Source organism: Bombina bombina, chromosome 1 (genome assembly GCF_027579735.1).
Source record: "Bombina bombina isolate aBomBom1 chromosome 1, aBomBom1.pri, whole genome shotgun sequence".
NCBI lineage: Eukaryota > Metazoa > Chordata > Amphibia > Anura > Bombinatoridae > Bombina > Bombina bombina.
The window spans coordinates 1276074071-1276079828 of NC_069499.1; the positions used below are offsets into that span (position 1 = coordinate 1276074071).

At 37.8% G+C, this 5758-nt stretch overlaps 1 non-coding gene across 1 annotated transcript; it reads right to left on the reverse strand.

Moving 5' to 3' along the window:
- Positions 1 to 5412: 5412 nt before the first annotated feature.
- Positions 5413 to 5519, reverse strand: LOC128646396 (U6 spliceosomal RNA). Its single transcript, XR_008400324.1, has one exon. It is a non-coding gene; the product is annotated as a U6 spliceosomal RNA (small nuclear RNA).
- Between the last annotated feature and the right edge of the window lie 239 nt (positions 5520 to 5758).

Genomic DNA, 5758 nt, shown 5'->3' on the forward strand with positions numbered 1-5758 from the left:
TAGGCAAATGAGTATTTTGACCACATCATCCTCTTTATGCATGTTGTCTTACTCCAAGCTGTATAGGCTCGAAAGCCTACTACCAATTAAGCATATTAGGTGATGTGCATCTCTGTAATGAGAAGGGGTGTGGTCTAATGACATCAACACCCTATATCAGGTGTGCATAATTATTAGGCAACTTCCTTTCCTTTGGCAAAATGGGTCAAAAGAAGGACTTGACAGGCTCAGAAAAGTCAAAAATAGTGAGATATCTTGCAGAGGGATGCAGCACTCTTAAAATTGCAAAGCTTCTGAAGCGTGATCATCGAATAATCAAGCGTTTCATTCAAAATAGTCAACAGGGTCGCAAGAAGCGTGTGGAAAAACCAAAGCGCAAAATAACTGCCCATGAACTGAGAAAAGTCAAGCGTGCAGCTGCCAAGATGCCACTTGCCACCAGTTTGGCCATATTTCAGAGCTGCAACATCACTGGAGTGCCCAAAAGCACAAGGTGTGCAATACTCAGAGACATGGCCAAGGTAAGAAAGGCTGAAAGACGACCACCACTGAACAAGACACACAAGCTGAAACGTCAAGACTGGGACAAGAAATATCTCATATTTCACTGATTTTTCTAAGGTTTTTTGGACTGATGAAATGAGAGTGAGTCTTGATGGGCCAGATGGATGGGCCCGTGGCTGGATTGGTAAAGGGCAGAGAGCTCCAGTCCGACTCAGACGCCAGCAAGGTGGAGGTGGAGTACTGGTTTGGGCTGGTATCATCAAAGATGAGCTTGTGGGGCCTTTTCGGGTTGAGGATGGAGTCAAGCTCAACTCCCAGTCCTACTGCCAGTTTCTGGAAGACACCTTCTTCAAGCAGTGGTACAGGAAGAAGTCTGCATCCTTCAAGAAAAACATGATTTTCATGCAGGCCAATGCTCCATCACACGCGTCCAAGTACTCCACAGCGTGGTTGGCAAGAAAGGGTATAAAAGAAGAAAATCTAATGACATGGCCTCCTTGTTCACCTGATCTGAACCCCATTGAGAACCTGTGGTCCATCATCAAATGTGAGATTTACAAGGAGGGAAAACAGTACACCTCTCTGAACAGTGTCTGGGAGGCTGTGGTTGCTGCTGCACACAATGTTGATGGTGAACAGATCAAAACACTGACAGAATCCATGGATGGCAGGCTTTTGAGTGTCCTTGCAAAGAAAGGTGGCTATATTGGTCACTGATTTGTTTTTGTTTTGTTTTTGAATGTCAGAAATGTATATTTGTGAATATTGAGATGTTATATTGGTTTCACTGGTAAAAATTAATAATTGAAATGGGTATATATTTGTTTTTTGTTAAGTTGCCTAATAATTATGCACAGTAATAGTCACCTGCACACACAGATATCCCCCTAAAATAGCTATAACTAAAAACAAACTAAAAACTACTTCCAAAACTATTTAGCTTTGATATTAATGAGTTTTTTGGGTTCATTGAGAACATGGTTGTTGTTCAATAATAAAATTAATCCTCAAAAATACAACTTGCCTAATAATTCTGCACTCCCTGTATAAACCAATAGAAATCTTTATACAGCCTTTCTAGTAACTTTGTTAACGCCCCTCTTCAGCAAACATTCATTTATGAAAATAGATCTACATTTTCATTCGCCTAGATTACGAGTTTTGCGTTAACAGGGGTGCGGTGCTAACGAGCATTTTATGCTCACCGCTCACCTACAGACAACGCTGGTATTACAGATTTTTACAAACCCTGCGTTAGCCGCAGAAAAGTGAGCGGAGAGCAAAATTTAGCTCCACATCTCACCTCAATACCAGCGCTGCTTACAGTAGCGGTGAGCTGGCAAAATGTGCTTATGCATGATTTCCCCATAGGAATCAATGGGGGAGAGCTGGCTGAAAAAAAACCTAACACCTGCAAAAAAGCAGCATAAAGCTCCTAACGCAGCCCCATTGATTCCTATGGGGAAATAAAATGTATGTCTACACCTAACACCCTAACATGAACCCCGAGTCTAAACACCCCTAATCATACACTTTGTAACCCCTTATCTGCTGCCCCCGACATCGCCGACACCTACATTATATTATTAACCCCTAATCTGCCGATCCGGACACTGCCGCCACCTACATTATATTTATTAACCCCTAATCTGCTGCCCCCAACATCGTCAACACCTACATTATTTTTATTAACCCCTAATCTGCTGCCCCCAATGTCGCCACCACCTACCTACACTTATTAACCACTAATCTGCCGCCCCTAACGTCACTGCCACTATATTAAAGTTCTTAACCCCTAAACCTAAGTCTAACCCTAACCCTAACAACCCCTAACTAAAATATAATTAAAATAAATCTAAATAAAATAACTACAATTAACTAAATTATTCCTATTTAAAACTAAATACTTATCTATAAAATAAACCCTAAGCTAGCTACAAATATAACTAATAGTTACATTGTAGCTAGCTTAGGATTTATTTTTATTTTACAGGCAACTTTGTATTTATTTTAACTAGGTAGAATAGTTATTAAATAGTTATTAACTATTTAATAGCTATCTAGTTAAAATAAAGTCAAATTTACCTGTAAAATAAAACCTAACCTAAGTTACATTTATACCTAACACTACACTATAATTAAATTAATTCCCTAAATTAACTACAATTAAATACAATTAAATACAATTATCTAAAGTACGAAAAAATCCTATTGGCTGATGCAATCGGCCAATAGGCTTGAGCTCGCATTCTATTGGCTGATTGGAACAGACAATAGGATTGAACTTCAATCCTATTGGCTGATTGCATCAGCCAATAGGATTTTTTCTACCTTAATTCCAATTGGCTGATAGAATTCTATCAGCCAATCGAAATTGAAGGGACGCCATCTTGGATGACGTGACTTAAAGGAACCGTCATTTAGTAAGAAGACGTCGAAAGAAGAGGATGTTCCGCGTCGGATGTCTTGAAGATGGACCCGTTCCGCGCTGGATGGATGAAGATAGAAGATGCCGTCTGGATGAAGACTTCTGCCCTTCTGGAGGACCTCTTCTACCCGGCTTGGATGAAGACATCTGCCCATCTGGAGGACCTCGTCTTCCCGGCTTGGATGAAGACTTCTGCCCATCTGGAGGATCACCTCGCCCGGCTTCGTTGAGGACTTCGGCCCGGTTGGGTGAAGACTTAACAAGGTAGGGTGATCTTCAAGGGGTTAGTGTTAGGTTTTATTAAGGGGGGATTGGGTGGGTTTTGTGGGTGGTGGGTTTTAATGTTGGGGGGGTATTGTAAAAAATTTTTACAGGTAAAAGAGCTGATAACTTTGGGGCAATGCCCCGCAAAAGGCCCTTTTAAGGGCTATTTGTAATTTAGTGTAGGGTAGGACTTTTTATTATTTTTGGGGGCTTTTTTATTTTATTAGGGGGATTAGATTAGGTGTAATTAGTTTAAAAAACTTGTAATTATTTTCTGTAATTTTAGTGGGGTTCATTTAATTATAGTGTAGTGTTAGGTGTCATTGTAACTTAGGTTAGGTTTTATTTTACAGGTAAATTTGACTTTATTTTAACTAGGTAGCTATTAAATAGTTAATAACTATTTAATAACTATTCTACCTAGTTAAAATAAATACAAAGTTGCCTGTAAAATAAAAATAAATCCTAAGCTAACTACAATGTAACTATTAGTTATATTGTAGCTATCTTAGGGTTTATTTTATAGGTAAGTATTTAGTTTTAAATAGGAATAATTTAGTTAATTGTAGTTATTTTATTTAGATTTATTTAAATTATATTTAAGTTAGGGGGTGTTAGGGTTAGGTTTAGACTTAGATTTAGGGGTTAATAGATTTTAATATAGTTCAGCAATATTGGGGGCGGAAGATTAGGGGTTAAGAAATGTAGGTAGGTGTCGGTGATGTTAGGTACGGCAGATTAGGGGCTAATAAAATGTAACTAGTGTTTGCGATAAGGGAGTGCAGCGGTTTAGGGGTTAATATATTTTTTATAGTGGCGGCGATGTCCGCTTCGGCAGATTAGCGGTTAAAATTTTTATTTTAGTGTTTGCGATGTGGGGGGGGGGGCCTCGGTTTAGGGGTTAATAGGTAGTTTATGGGTGTTAGTGTACTTTTTAGCACTTTAGTTAAGAGTTTTATGCTACTGACTTTAAAATGCGGTACCAGTCTTGACAGGAGAGGGTCTACTGCTCACTTTTTGGAAGACTTGTAATACCGGCATTAGGCAAATCCCATTGAAAAAATAGGATACGCAATTGACGTAAGTGGATTTGCTGTATTTTCGAGTCTGGCCAAAAAAGTGAGCGGTGGGCCTGTCATTTCAAGACTCGTAATACCAGCGGGCGTTAAAAAGCAGCGTTGGGACCTCTCAAAGCTGCTTTTAAAGGCTAACGCAAGACTCGTAATCTATGCGATTGTTTTTATGCCCCAATAGATATAATTTTTGTGCTCTGTTATATATTATTTTGGTGCTCTATTATATATTTTTTTCACTCCATCATAAATTATTATTGCACTCCAATAGCCATTATTATTGTGCTTTGATATAGATAATTTTTGCACCTTGTAGAGCCCTTTATTTGTGTGCAACTGCATCTACAATTGGTAGAGAATAGATTTCTAATGCTGTTCTCCAATGTAGCTATGGAGAACTTTAAGGCAGGAACTTGCAGGAGAACTTTCAGTCCTCCACAGGAGAATATAAATGATAAATTTGTAACTAGGAGAAATGTGAGGAGAACTATATGAAATACAACTAAAAAGATCTAATTTAACCCTTTTTTTGGAGAACATGTTCTCCAAGGAGAGTGAGAACAAAGTAGGAGAATTTTACAGCCGAACTTGCCCAATTTTAGACGAATTTATGAATGATAAATAGGTAAATTATTACTCAGGAGAACTTTTAGGAGAAAATATAGGAGAATATGAATGATAAATCGAGCCCATAGAGTAGGATAATTTTACAATCAAACGCCCAATTTTAGGCACATTTTTTAATGATAAATAGGGGCATTATTTCTCATGCACATTTTTAGGAGAATATATAAGAGAATAGGAATGATAATTCGAGCTATATATGATGAGAGATAGGACTGTAACCATTTGTTCTCTCTAAATGGAGCAAACTCACATTTTACACCTACAACCTATGTGCCCCAGGAGTAAGGAGATGCAGTTATGTCAGCTCTAAATTCAACCAGTTTGTTTAAAGTGACAGAATTCTTCTAAAATATACTTTTTAAAGCCATGATAGAAGATCATATTCCTAACCCAGCATCTCTTGGCACACTGGTCTGACTCTACCTGCCTATGATAGTAATAGAGAATTAGGGCTTTATATGAACATATTTACAATAATGAAGTAACTTTTTTTATTTTTTTACTTTATTTTTTTAATTTAATATGGAACGCTTCACGAATTTGCGTGTCTTCCTTGCGCAGAGGCCATGCTAATCTTCTCTGTATTGTTCCAATTTTAGTATATGTGCTGCCAAAGCAAGCACTTTTTTTTAACTTTTTTATATACTTTAGTTAAGTGAGTAAATGTGAGGAGGTTAGGGTGTGTGGAACTCAGAATGCAAGAACACATAAACAGAACAATGAAGTCTTTTAAAAGCTTTACTGATTGATAAGCAAAAGAACAGTTGGCAGATCAAACTGAAGATCACAGAAACAGTAAGTTTGAACATAGTCTGAATGCAGAACACTAAAGTTCAATACAAAGTTCAGAAAAACATAATTT